The following is a 14,193-nucleotide window of genomic DNA, read 5'->3' as shown; positions in this document are numbered from 1 at the left end:
TGAAGTGCCGCTGAAGACCCGGAGCGCCGCCAGGTGAGTAAAAATTAAAAAGGCGCCTCTACCGAGAGAAGGGATTCTCACTGGGTGCGAGGCCCTCTTAGGCGTGGGGCCCGATTCGGCGGAATTGGTGGAATAGGCCTAAAGCCGGCCCTGGGCGTAGGTTAGATGTCAACTGGCAATGGTGGTCTTGAAGAGCAAACAGAGTCAGAATGAGCTGGCTACACCAGCATGGGACAAGAAATGGGCACCAAACCAGAACCCCAATTTCAGGCTCCCACTGGCTTTGTTCAAAACCCAGATCTGGATCTGAATTTTGCACATGGTCCCATGGCTATTTGAATGGGCCTGAGCTAAAATCACAGATCAGAACAACCCAGATATTTGAAGTGGTTCAGACTCCAAAGGTGGATCTGGATTTTAAAAATTCCATATAGCCCCAGTTTTTAAATGAGCCTGACCAAAACCCTGCATCCAAATACCTTGGACTTTGGGCTGTCAGAAATCTGGATCCAGATCTGAATTGTGCAGCCCGCTGTGGCATCACCACATTGTAAAAAGGTGGGTGGCTCAGGTGGTTGTCTCTGCTGTGGTTTCCACCAACTCTTCATTTCAAATGGGTGGCTACTTTTTCTTATTGCAGGTGACACCTCCTAGGCATGGTGGCTTCCCTTCAGTGTTTTCAGATGGAGAGAGAAATGGTGAGAAAGGTGGGGGAAGGAAAAACAAACACAAACTGCCAAAAGGACACTGGCCTCTGGAGTCTGAGATCCAGCTGATATGATGTCGCAACATAGCATGTACTTTCTCTCCCGTGCTGCAACCCTTAAGAACACCCACAATCCCTTGTCTCTGGGACATGGTGGGGTCATAGAGTGATTTTTCCGTCATGTTATAGGTCAACAATCCCTGAGGCAGTCCATCCTTGAAATGTAGGTTCCAGGGGAGATCTAACCAAGTAGGGAGGCAGCTGAGTCCTTGCTTTCTCCCTGTGTTCTGCTGTCAAACTCCTGATGCCCAAGGCTCTTCTCCCCCTTACAGTTGGGTCTCTGTTTTCACTTGCACTCCAAGAGTATGATCTTAGGGCACAGGCTTTCTGGGCAAGCACCCTGACACAGTGGAAAAATCTTATCTGCTGGAGCTGAACTCATAACTGTGTCTAAGGTACATATTTGAGTCCCATTACCAGCTATCTGAGTGCCTCACACTCTTTACTGTGTTTATCCTGTGGGGTAGGACAGTGTCATCATTCCTATTTTATAGGTACCCAGAGTGGATCAGGGACTTGCCAGGGTCTCACAAGAAACCTGCTTTGGAGGAAGGTATTCAATTCGGGTATTCTAGGTCCCAAGCTATCACCCTAAACCTTGAGCCATCCTTTGTTTCTGAAAAGTTAGGCCTTGAATAGGGCCAGCTCAGATCTCTATCCAGCCTGACCTCATGTAAACTCTGCTACATTCCTGCAATTAATAGCCAAGCTGAGCATGCAATGTAATTACAGGGAACCAGCTCTGAATGAACTCACTAGGATTCTAAAAGTGACATCCAGGATGTGGGCCAAAAGCAGTTTGTTTGAGGCCAGCTTGGTTCCACCTGGGGCAAGATGGAGGAAGACACCAGGGCACAGTTGACTTCCATATGGCTTGGTAAGAACGTGACACTGTCTCTTGTTAGGTTTCAGAGTAGCAGCCATGTTAGTCTGTATCCGCAAAAAGAACAGGAGTACTTGTGGTACCTTAGAGACTAATACATTTATTTCAGCATAAGCTTTCGTGGGCTACAGCCCACTTCTTCAGATGCATAGAATGGAACACACAGACAGGAGATATTTATACATATAGAGAACATGAAAAGGGGGAAGTATGCATACCAACTGGAAGAGTCCAATCAATTGAGATGAGCTATCATCAGCAGGAGAAAAAAAACCTTGTTAGATGATCCACAACTAGGCCTAGAAGTTGCAGCAGGGTGGGAAGCAAATGGTGGCAGAGCAGAGCCTGCAATTTGCGAGGCTCTGAAACCCCCCAGAGAAGTGTGAGGAACCCCGGCCAACTCCATGCCAAGGCCCAGCATGCCTCATTAGTGAGGCAGAGGGATGGCGCCCACCCTGAGCCAGGCTGGTGCAAAAGAAAAGGAAGGTCCTTGCCAAGACGCCATGACCCAGACAAACAGGGAGAGGTATGGGGAGGCTGAGCCCCTAGCATGCCTTAGGGATAAATAAATGTGTCAGACTGGTAAAGAGAGGGCAAAAGGAGCCATGCCATTTTGAGTTGACTCATTGCAATGAGATGGGAGGTGTCTCCCGGTTCCTTCATCACGCCAGGGTGCCACAAGCCATAGCAAGAACCCCAGGGCTCCTTGCGCCGCTGTGGTTGCTGACCCCTTGACACCCAGAGCTGTTTCAGTGCCAACCTGCCATGACACCAGAATGGTGTGGGGAGCCCTACAGTGCCTGAATGCCAAGACATTGGTCACCATGCTAGCAGTGAGAAACAAGGATCCCCAGGTCAGCATGGCACCAGGACACCGCAAGCCGGTATTGTGCGATGGGAGTGGTAGGAACCATAGGCATGCTGGGGCTTGGGCCCTGCAAGTTGGACGGGTGCAAACCAATTGCTAGTTCATCCCACAAAGGCTTCCCTCTGCATCTTGGCCTTTTAAAGAGCCCCAAAGGGGGGAGGAGAAGGGAGAGGAAGAGCTCAGACAGAAAGAGACACGTGTCATGTTGAGGGAAGCAGGGAAGCCGTCTGTGTCCCTAGAGGCGCCGGTCTTCAAACCGATTTAAACAGGACGAGCTACAGTTGAGTCCTTTGATGCTCCTGCCTGTGCTGTGAGGCTCAACTCTGCCAGAAATCTGCTTGGCTCCCTGCTTTTGCCAGGTGCCTCTCAGCCTCCTAGCCCTCCTGCCTCCCTTGTTTACAAGGCAGAGCTTGCTCGCACCTCAGGGGTTAAGTGGCACAGCAGGCAGGAGCTGATTCAGGTGGGTGGCACATTGCAGTGACAGTGCTCCAGCGAGGAGGAGGAGGAGGGAGGATGGAGAAAAAGGAGGAGGAGATGGTGGGAAGCTGCTGAAAGCCAAGGAGAGTGGAGTGTGTGTGCTTATAAATGAGACGTGAGAGGGGGAAGAATGATAGTCCCTCCCTGCTGCCTCCAGATAAGTAGCTGAAGGAGAGAGAGCAGGAGAGAGAGGGAAATCGGCCAACCATCATCTCAGAACAGAAATAAAGTGTGTGGTGTGGGGCTGGGGGGGTGGGGGCATAGAGCAGAAACTCCTCAGCTTTGGCTGGTCCATTACACCAGCTGCGGAGGAAACCGCAGCCCCGCATTGTCTGTCAGCTCCGGGGCTCCGTCTGAACCTGATGTGTGCATGTCCCTGTCAGGGAGCAGACAGGCAAATGACAGCGGCGCTAGGAGACCAGAGGAGAGTCCAAGGGTAAGTTGGGATCCATCTATTTGGTGGCGGGTATTGCCAGTGCACAGAAGGCCAGGGGAGATGGGGAAAGGATAGGAGCATTTGTGGCTGTGTGGTGCAACTCTCAGCTGAGGATGGGGAAGCCCTGGCACCCAGAGTAGGGTGGTGGTTGTTTTTCCCCCAGTGCATTTCTCTCTCTCTCTCTCTCTCTCTCTCTCTCTCTCTCCCTCTTATTTCTAGGACAGATGCTGAATGCTGAGAGAAAAGGGGCAAGGGGTTGGGGGGAGGTGCATGGGGGGAATGCTGTGATACCCATGTGTTTCAGTTGTGCTATGAACGGGTGAGGAAAACAAGATTGAGGCAGGGACAGATAAGGCAGCCAATAGAAAGGAAGGTTTTCTGCAGCACAGATGTTAAGGGCCTGATTCTGATCTAATTTACACTGGTGTAAATCTGGAAACTCCACTGGAATCAATGGATCCAGGGCCAGATTTGGATCTCAGTGACTGATGTAACCTGGAATAACCCCAGTGGAAGCAATGGAGATGCTGTGGGCTTATATCGGTGTCGGTGAGATCAGAATCCAGCCTTGAATAAGAACACCAAGCGGATGTGATCTGGCCAGGAACCAACATTTCCAGCACATTAACCCTTCTGTGACTGAGATGAACCGAAACCAGTAAACAAGAGAAGTTAGATGTGGAAGAGAGGCTGTGTTAAATAACTTAGTCTGGTCCATTAGCCTCCTACCTCCACCCCTGCCAGCACAGAGTTCAGCTTGCAGATGGGAGAGGGGAAAACGGAGTAGAGCACAAGAGACTGCAAAGTAAAAAGTGATCCTCAAGCCAAAACCTGGGAGCAGCTGATGAATACAGTGGACATTGACTCTGGAATAGCACTGCAAATGCACCCAGTGCATTTGCAAAGGGAGTCCCTGCCCTGGAGAGAGTCTGGCAGCAAGCAAACAAACAAAAGAACCACCCACCATCAACCCTCCAGAGCCCGCAAAGCTCAGGGAAAGGAAAGCCCACACAGATGGCTATCTGTCTGTCTGTCATCCAGCACCCAGAGGGGGAGGCAGGGTAGCTAGGGCTGAAGCCCGTGTGTCAGTGATAAGCACAGAAGGGAGCAGTCTCATCAGGCTGCTGTAGCAGAGAGTTGGTTAAGCAGGCTGCGGTTGAGGATAGGGTGCGTGCTCCCCCCTCTTGCCCCTTGGCATCAGCAGAAGAAACACCAGGACAACTGATGGTGTTGGCAAGGTCTTGCTGTTTGTGTTTTTACAGCACCCTTCTCCACCACCCACATCCCATGTACACATCCACCCCCCCACACCCCACCCACATAGGTGCACACATGCCATGCAGGCACTTGACGCCCTATACACTCCTCTCCCAATGCTATGCTAAACATCCCAGCCCTCTTTTGATGTTTCCTGACTCCAGCCTGCTGGAGCCGTGCAGTGTATAATCATGTGCCTAGCAAGGCTGAGCTGGAAGGTTAGGGTGAGCTCTTGTTTCTAGCAAATTGATGGGGATTTGTTTTTCCTCTGCTATTGTGTTCCATCATAGACTCCCTCCACCCCATGCCCCCCCCGCCACCACCGGTAGCACTGCCATGGAACCCGCCCTAGTAACAGAGTGGGGGCTCAGGTTGCAGGGGAGTGGAAAGGTAGCAGCCGTGCTCCCGGCTGCTCAGTGTAAATAAGGCTGTGTGTAGGGTGACCAGACAGCAAGTGTGAAAAATCAGGACGGGGGTGGGAGGTAATAGGAGCCCATATAAGAAAAAGTCCCAAATATCGGGACTGTCCTTATAAAATCGGGACATCTGGTCACCCTAGCTGTGTGATTCCAGTGTTTCTATGCTTAGCAGTGACATCAGTTGTCTTCTCCCTCCCTCTCCTCTGCTCGGAAGCCTGGACAAGAACCAGGTCTCTCCTTCCTACTCTGCCTCTCACTCTGTTCAGGAGCCTGGAACAAAAATGGGCTTGAAAGGTCTCAGCAAGTCCCTTGCTCCCTCTAGTACCTGGCTAAGACTCCAAGCATGATAGGATTGTGCCTAGAGAAAGAGTCATGCCCTGGTGATATCAGGGAGTCCCCTCCTCACAGTGGCAAGGAAGAACTGACCAAAGGAGAGCCAAGCCCCATTGGGAGGGAGTGCATGAGGGGTGTGGATACTAGGGATCGGGTACTGAATGGAAGGAAAATGCCCTTTGTGCAGGAGGTCTTGAATAAGTTGGAGGCTGCAGGCCAGTGGAGATGGCCCTAGGGGATTCCCTGTGCTCAATTCCAAGGTGTGCCCTTATCCAGGACTGGAATGGGAAAGAATGGTGAAGCAAGAACCTGCAGCAAACCCTTGGTCTCAGTGGGCAGCAGAGGGCACTCAGCACCTCGAACACTCAGGCTCCTATATCAGAGGGGTAGCCGTGTTAGTCTGGATCTGTAAAAGCAGCAAAGAATCCTGTGGCACCTTACAGACTAACAGACGTTTTGGAGCATGAGCTTTTGTAGGTAAATACCTGTGCACAACCTCCCAAAGGGCTGAGACACCCCTAGGGCTCAGTGGAAGGGGGTTGCACAGATGGTGCAGCAGGAATGACTGTAAGAATCTCCTTCCCTTTCACCCCCTCACAAACCCATGCTGGCCCTGAACCAATGGGGCAGACAAGGCAGATAGTGCAGAACCTTATTCCTGAGCTGGCAACTAAAGTATAAGCACCATGAGCTCTTCAGGGCAGGGAGTTTTGTGCTTTGGGTAGTCCCGGCCACACACCTCGCATTTAGCAAATGTTCCACAAGTGGTAGTAATAATGTGTGCCAGGGTCCTGAGTCCAACGGTCCCTTCTTCAGCTGGGGCAGGTTCCACTTTACATCTGATCTGTATAAGGAGACTCATGGGTTTGTTTGAGATTGCGTTCCAGTGCGCAGCCCCATGCACCTTGCCTTGCAGCCACGAGAGGCCTGATCTGGCAGCCCAGAGGTAGGGCAAATGCCTAGCAAATCCAGGGTGAGTTTTGCCTGCATAAAGGCTTCAGGGTCAGATCCTCTGCCTTTAAAAGATTGAGTTGATACTCACAGTAGGGTCACAAAACCAACTCTCAGTGATAGCATCACAATCTGACCTTGCTGCCTGCTCCCCAGTCCCCTTCTCTGCTCAGGGAAGTTTGGATTGATCTGTCCCCTGTTCTCGGCTCCCCACTCACGGATAGGAAACACAGCCTGACCCTCTGACTTGACTCTTGCTCTTAGCTCCCCCCATAGTTGTGAGAGAGCCCCTCTCACCTGTCTCCTATTCCTAGCTCACCATCCTAGGCCACCTCAACTGACCCCAACCCTCCAGTTTAGAGAATTACAGAAATGAAGGGCTGGAATGAACTTCCAGGTCCATCTAATTCATCTCCCTGTGCTGAGGCAGGATTCCGTACACCTAGACTGCTAATCTGGATCTAAATAAAGGACCTGATTCTCAATCTGTCTGCAACCTGCGCCCTCTTACAAAGTGTGTGTCAAACACTACCAACTCAGAACACACTGGCTCGCTGACTATGCAGTAATGGTGTACAGGTGTGAATGCCAGCATTTTGCAACCACTTCGTGATCACTTTTGCACTAATGTAAATGGCTGCCCAAGGTGCACGGCCAGGGAGACTCTGACTCTCCCAAAAGTGCATTTATTGCTGGGGAAAGGTAGCCAACGGACAGCCCTAGAGGCTGTTATTCATCCCTAGAACAGACACAGCCTGGGAGCAGCAAGGCAGGGCACTCACCCTGCTACCTTCTGTGTCCAATAACTGCCTTCCTTGGAGAAGGGACATTTATAGGTCTGAAATGAGCCCAGGTAAATATCTCTGTCCTGCTATTAATTCCATTCCTTTAACTTAGGTTATTTTTGACAAAGAGATGTGTATTCCCCCACCCTTACATTTCAATCTTGCCCCTTATCTTCTCCCATAGCCGTGCGACTGTAATGTAAAAACAAGGAGATTGTCTATCTCTCTCGGAGGGGCGGGGGGCTGAGCAGCGATAAAGCCACCTCTCTTTATGAAGTGGCGTCATTAGAACCCTGATGAACTTTCACAATGGAACTTGCACATTAGAACTTGCACAATGGAAATGAACGTAGTTTGTTGAGTAGGACCCTTTGTACCCAACCAGAACAGATCTGATCTTGTTATGCATTATGTGGCACTGAGCCACATTATCTGTCACATGTGCCCAGAGATGTGTCTCTGTCCTAGGCAGCAGTGAGATAGTTGTGAGGGCAGAGGGAGGGGAGAACTTGCATGCAGGATACAGAGCTGCCTCTGCATTCCACTGCATGGGCACATTTAGCAGTGCTGTTGAGCTCCCGGTGGCATCCAGCAAGAGATGTCTGCAGAGGAAATGAGGTCTGTAACTCTAGGCATAGCAAGGTCAGCACCTAAGTTCTCCACATGGGAAGCAGAGGAATTATCTGTTCGAGGGGAATATAACTGGGAGTCATCAGAGGAGATTAGGAAAAGGGGGAAATTCTGCCTAAACTTCAGACAATAACTTCTGGACAATGAGATCTATTAGCCTGCATAATCAGCTCCCAGAATGAGTGGTGGGAGCCTCATTGCATGGCACATTTAAAAGTAGGTAGGGAAGGCACTAATTCCCAGGAACAGATCCTCAACTGGTGAAAATGGACTCAGTTCCATCTACTTCAATGAAGCAATGCTGACTTACCCCAGCTGAGGATCTGACTCATATTCCTGGCCATCCCTAATGGATATAACTGTGTGTGAAATAACCCTAAGAACCAAGAATTAACTAGAGATGGAGATGGGACAACCTCAGAAGGCTTGGGGTTTGGTCTAGACAAGCACTTAAAAGGCTGGGTGCATCTCTGAACCTCGTGAAATTGCAAAAGTGGGCTGAGGGATTTGATTGGAGCAGTTTTTCTTAGAAGGTTTCCCATGCTGCCTTCTCAGCTGTTGACAATATGCTATGGGACTCTTTACACATGGATAAAGTTGCCTCTGGCCTGGTGCACTAAGGGTCCCTCTTTGCCCACACCTTTCCTACTTTGAGTCACTGTCCTGTGCTGAAAGATGGCCACTAAGCACTGACCTTGCTTGAGATTGCAGGTGACTGAAAGCTTCAGATAGAGTTTCCTAGGAGGGGATTCATTGTGATTCTCATTTCTTGCATACGCAGCTGACAAGTTGCATTGGGACGGACAGCTAGATAGACAGGCAAACAAAAAGACGTACTGGACATATCCCAAGAACAGCTTTACTCATGATATTCTGGCTCCTCTACTTCCAGCTGGAAGCCACGAGTTCAGAGGCTGCCATAAAATTAAAAGGAAGTGGTGGGTAGAGAGGAGGAGATTATCCCAATGTTTCCCAGGCAACGTCTACACTACGAGCTAAGGGTGTGATTCCCAGCTCATGCAGACATACTGTCAGAACCTTGATGAGAACTAGCATGAACGTAAGTAATAGTGTAGCCATGATAGCCCAGGCAACTGCAGCGGCAGCACAGCTCAACTGTGCCGAATACAAACCCGCCCGAATCCCATAGCTACATATTCTGCACAGCTAAGGCAGGCTGCTGCTGCAGCTAACCAGGCTACCGCAGCTCCACTACTATTTATACTTGGGTTAGCTCTCATCCAGTATGTCTGTGCGAGCTGGGGATTGCACACTAGCTCCTAGCATGGACATAGCCTCAGAAACATGGTTCAGTCTGAGTTTGGGAGGAAGCTTCCTCAGTGAGGAAAGTTCTTTTTACTCATCCACAGTGGGGGAGTGAGGGCAGCTTCAGATTTCCGTGCCTTTGGCATCTCTGTCGCACATGACTGTGTTGTGGTACCCTGTTGCAAAGCTCACCTGGAGGCAGTCCCCTAGTTATGTTGGCTAGTCTTAGACATATAGATTCCGAGGCCAGAAGGGACCACTCTGATTATCTAGTCTGACCTCCTGTATAGCACTGGCCAGAGAACTGCCCCAAAATAGACCCTAGAGTCACCCCTGAATGCTGCTGGTTGGACAGTTTCCTTGGAACATGGCAGTCCAGTTGCACCTAACTGACTTAATGAAGTCTATGAAACTATACCATTTTACGCTGCTGAAGACCTTGCCCTGGCAGCCAGAAAGCAATCCCAGAGGGGACCATGTGAGGGGCTTGCTAATTAATTCCCTGTTTATAGAAGCTTTCTGCAACCAATCACTTTTGCAATCCAGACCTTTTGCCTGGAAACATACAGGAGATCAGTATTTCGCTTGGACTCTGTAGGCAATGAGAAGTGAGCCGTCAGAGCACTGACTGATGATACATCCTTCTGCCTCTTGCTCCGAGTGGGCAGTGCCAGTGACTTTCTCTGATTCTGCTAAGCAGCCTCCTGGAAATGAAATTGTCACTCCCAGGAGAAGTATCTTCCCCTGTCCCTTGCATTGGAAACTACAGGTTTCTGCCCACTTCTGGAACTGGAAACCTCCCAAAAGGAGAATAACTAGACCCTGGCTTGCAAGCTACTTCTCTGGAGTGAATTAAAAATAGAGCAAGATAAAAGTGAATGACACCAGAATTTGCCTTTAAGAGGAGGGATGGTCTTGTGGTTAAAGCTCTGGGTAGGGACTCAAGTGAGCTGGGTTCAGATCTTAACCCCGCCACAGACTTCCTGTCTCACTTTTGGCCAGTCACATGGAATCAGATTTTCAAATGTGCTCGGCAGCACTGGCACTTTAATCATTCTGTGGCTCAGTTTCCCATCTGTAAAATGGAGATAATAATCCTTCCTGTCTCCAGCTCTTAGTACATCATGTTTATTTAGACTGTAAACTCTCTTGGTCAGGGATTGTTCTATATACAGCTCTCTAACACAATGGGCACTAGATTTCAACTGGGGCCTCTGGCTACTACAGTAAGATAAATCCTGGCTCATACTGGCCCTCTCATAGAGAAAATCCAGGTGAGTTTGTGGACAAAGATGTATCAGAGATGCAGACAGAGTTTGGAGTTTGCTGGGGTGAGTTGGTGTGATGGGAAGCACAGTTAGACACATAGAATCATAGAATATCAGGGTTGGAAGGGACCTCAGGAGGTCATATAGTCCAACCCCCTGCTCAAAGCAGGACCAATTCCCAGCTAAATCATCCCAGCCAGGGCTTTGTCAAGACTGACCTTAAAAACCTCTAAGGAAGGAGATTCCACCACCTCCCTAGGTAGCCCACATGGAGATTCAGAAGTTGTTGCATCTCTTCTGTTTTAAGGATTGATCCCTGCCCTTGGACTTTGGACGCACACAGTACACATCCCTTAAAAACAACAACAACAACAACAAAAACTATGGGTGCGACTTGCAAAGCCACCTAGGGGATTCGGATGCCCAGTTCTCAAGGACAATTAAAATAATCTAGACTCCTAGGTATACCCCACACAGTGCCCCCTGGCTCCACTCCCATGCCACAACCCTGCCCCCCTGGGGGTGGTAGTGGGCTGATGAACGGGGAAGTTCACACTTCTTGGAGCTATTATTTCAGGCTGTATGGACTCAGGCAGGGAGGTGTCAGGCCATGCAGGCTCCCTTCTTTACCTCAGCCAATGTTGTTCAGTCCTAACCTGCAGCACTCCTCCTTTTCAAGTTATAGTCGTACACACACATCTGACCTTCTGCAACCCCTGCTTTTCCAGTAATAGATCACCACACACATTCTCCAGTGCACCTCAGTCCAAACCTCTGCAGTTCCCTTTTGGGGCTCCCATAGCCTTGTCAGTGCACCTCAGGCACCTCCTGATACATCCTGCAATGCTGCATCCTTCCAACATCTCGCCAACGCATCCTGATCTTGTACAACCCCGCTTTCCAGCCCCAACGAGTCCTTCCCACGACGCCCTGCAGTTTGAATGCCTCCTGTGCATCCCAGCCCTCACGTTTTTTTCAGGGCAAAGAAAATGAGGATAGAGAGAGGGAAAGAGTGAGAGAGAGAGAGATGTTTAAATGCCTGAAGCTGTTCCAGGGCATCAATCAGTGTATAGGTAGTAAAATATACATGCAGGTTTGGAGACTGTTGATGGGGTAGAGTATTTTGCGATAAATATATTTATTGCTGGTTTTGTAAAAGGCTGTTCCAATGAATGGGTTTTAGTAAGGCAATAAATGGTCAAGAAAATTGCTCTGATTGCATCTCAGAGCATCTAAAACCATTAAGTCTATGGGGGTCTTGCAAGCCCCTCTGACTTCCACTTCTCCCAAGGGGAAATGCAGGGCCAGCAGGGATCTAGGTGGGAAGGTGTGTTGCTTCTTATATGAGGCTGATGTTTACATTATAAAAGCAGCTCCAACAGAGATGGAGGGCCCATGATGCTTGGTGCTGTTCATGCCCAGAGTGAGAGACAGTTCCTGCCCCAAAGAGCTTGCAGTCTAAATATCCAATTGGAGGGAGGGAAAACAGAGGCAAAGAGAGGTGACTTGGTTTGCCCATGGTCACACTGCCAAGCTGGGAATAAAACCCAGGTTTCCCGACTCCTGGTCCTGTGCCCTATCCACTGGCCACGCTGCTTCTCTTGACCCCTATGGCCCTCAAAAGTTTGTACGCTTGCTCATTTGTGAGCGACAACTTCTCTCCATCTCAGCATCAGCCATCATGAGTCACTGCTCCAAGACAATTGTGGCATTTCCAGAGCTCCTAATCCCCGCTGAGCTTGATGGCAGGAGTGCTGGAACAATTTTGATAGTAGGGGTGCTGCTGATGGAAACCATGGAAACTATGTATGTGGTTTTTGTTATTACTACTGCAAGCCAGGTGGTGCAGCAGCATCCCTAGTTCCACCACCCTGCTTGATGGCATCCCCTGCCTTGATTGGGAGCATTTCAGAAATAAAGGGCCTGATTCTGCTCTCCCCTGCATTGGCATAATTCAGGAGTTGCTCCTGATGCCTATTGATGCCAATAGAATTACCCGAGCATGAAACTTGTGCAAGCAAAAGAAGAATCAGGCCCAACAGATCCAAACCTGCTGCTCATACTCACTTGGGGTGAAATTTAGCTTTGTGCAGAGCAGACAGCTCAATGTCTACTATGCCCCAGCTGAGTCCCCTTGAACATAGACCACTGCACATGGGTGAATTTTACCTTCTAGCCACAGGGCATCTGGGATTAGGGGTAGGCAGATAGTGCAGATATCTCCCTCCAGATGTTCATACAGATTTTCAAATGAATTCAGTTCAGCTGTGTTCATGCCTAATGCCTTTCCATGAGTATTCCAGCCAACGAGTTTACTGGCAGGAATGTTTGTAAGGGAATATTGAAGAATATTTCCAGAAAGAGTTCTGAATTTTTACTCACAGCTATATGCAGGGGAAACCTGATTCTAAGAGTTATGTCCATCCAGTAAGGGAAACAGCAGCATACCCTGTGGCCTGTTGTGGCCTATAAAAACAGCTTGAATTTCAGATATCAAGTACTCACCGTGAACTGTTTGCAAACAAGGTGTGGAGCAAGAATTATGTGCAGAATCTGTTTGGTGAGTAAGTCTGAATAACAAATAAATATGGGAAAGTTGGGATCTGTTCCCAGACAATTCACAAAGGGCTTAATTGGAACATAAGTGGTACTTAGGGCTTATGCTGGCTCTGCACAGTGGGTGCATTTCACCCAAACAGGAAAAAGAGACAAACTTAGTCAATACATTACTCATGCTGAATTATTTATTCACCAACTCTACTCAGAACTAAAGCCATTTCCCCCTCTAGCACTCTGGTATCCTCTGACCCCACATAGACTCTAGTGGTGCTCATTAGGGTTAAGAGACTATCCCAGGTTCTGTTATAAAACTATTTTGTGGAGTTTATAACCAGCCATAAAAATTCTCTCCAAGATTCAAGTTGGCACACAAAGTCTGAGCTTGACTGTTGTTGTTTTCCCTTTTCTGTTGACCAAATGTGAGTTGTTTGTTTTAAAGTTCAAGCAGAGGAAAGTATTTTATACAAAAAAGAGTCTTTTGTGCTTCTGTGAAAAACTTAATATCACCTGCTCTGATTTTTTTAAAAAGCCTTAGTAAAGCATCTATCTCCAACATGGGGCATTTTAACAAATCTCCCAGAGCTAGGAAGAGAACTCAGGCTTTCTGACTCCACTCACCTGTTTTAACCAGGAAGACACACTGCCTCACAAAACCAGGAATAGAAAACAGGATCCCCAGTCTCGTGTCCTAACCAATAAGTCACATTCCCTCACATATAAAAAGAACCCAGGAGTCCAGACTTCCAGTTCTAATCAGTAGATCACACTCTTCCCAGAGAAGACTAGACCCCCAATCCCCTGCTCTAACTACTAAATGAAAGGAACAAGGAAAAGAACCTAGGAGTCCTGAGTCCCTGTCCGCAGTTATTCTTTTTTTTTTTTTTTTTAATATACAGGTAGGAGAGACAGTAACTGCCTGTGTGCATTCCAGTGCTCAGCTAGTGTTGCAGTAAAGCCTAGGATATGCAATGAATGATCTCTTCAATACACACCTCAGAGCAGAATGAGGCCCCATCTAAAACGTTTGAGAGGAATAAAAAGCTTGGGATGCTCCATTGTGACACTGCTGGGATTTACACAATCTCTCACTGCCACCATAGTAAGCCAGAAAGGCTCCAAAGGGCTATCATGCAAACGATCCCCAGATTACACTGGAGTGTCATATTTCACCACTGAGTTTTTTTTATTGTTCTTTCCTTTTTATTAAACTGCCATTTAAATAAGGCAAAGAGATTTCAGTGACACTCTCCAGATGTCTTTATGGCTTTTTAATTTTTTTGTTGGTCCCTCTTTGT

General features: G+C 48.6%; 1 protein-coding gene across 1 annotated transcript in view; it reads left to right on the top strand.

Moving 5' to 3' along the window:
- Window positions 1-3,118: 3,118 nt before the first annotated feature.
- LRRN2 (leucine rich repeat neuronal 2) overlaps window positions 3,119-14,193 on the top strand; it is a 107,865-nt gene continuing 96,790 nt past the window's right edge. Inside the window, exon 1 of the mRNA XM_030561526.1 lies at window positions 3,119-3,430. The gene's annotated coding sequence lies outside the window, so the exon portion shown is untranslated. The remainder of the gene's footprint in view (window positions 3,431-14,193) is intronic.

Source organism: Gopherus evgoodei, chromosome 4, assembly GCF_007399415.2.
Source record: "Gopherus evgoodei ecotype Sinaloan lineage chromosome 4, rGopEvg1_v1.p, whole genome shotgun sequence".
NCBI lineage: Eukaryota > Metazoa > Chordata > Testudines > Testudinidae > Gopherus > Gopherus evgoodei.
The sequence above is the reverse complement of the archived record's forward strand: the minus strand, read 5'-3'. Positions and strand labels throughout refer to the sequence as shown.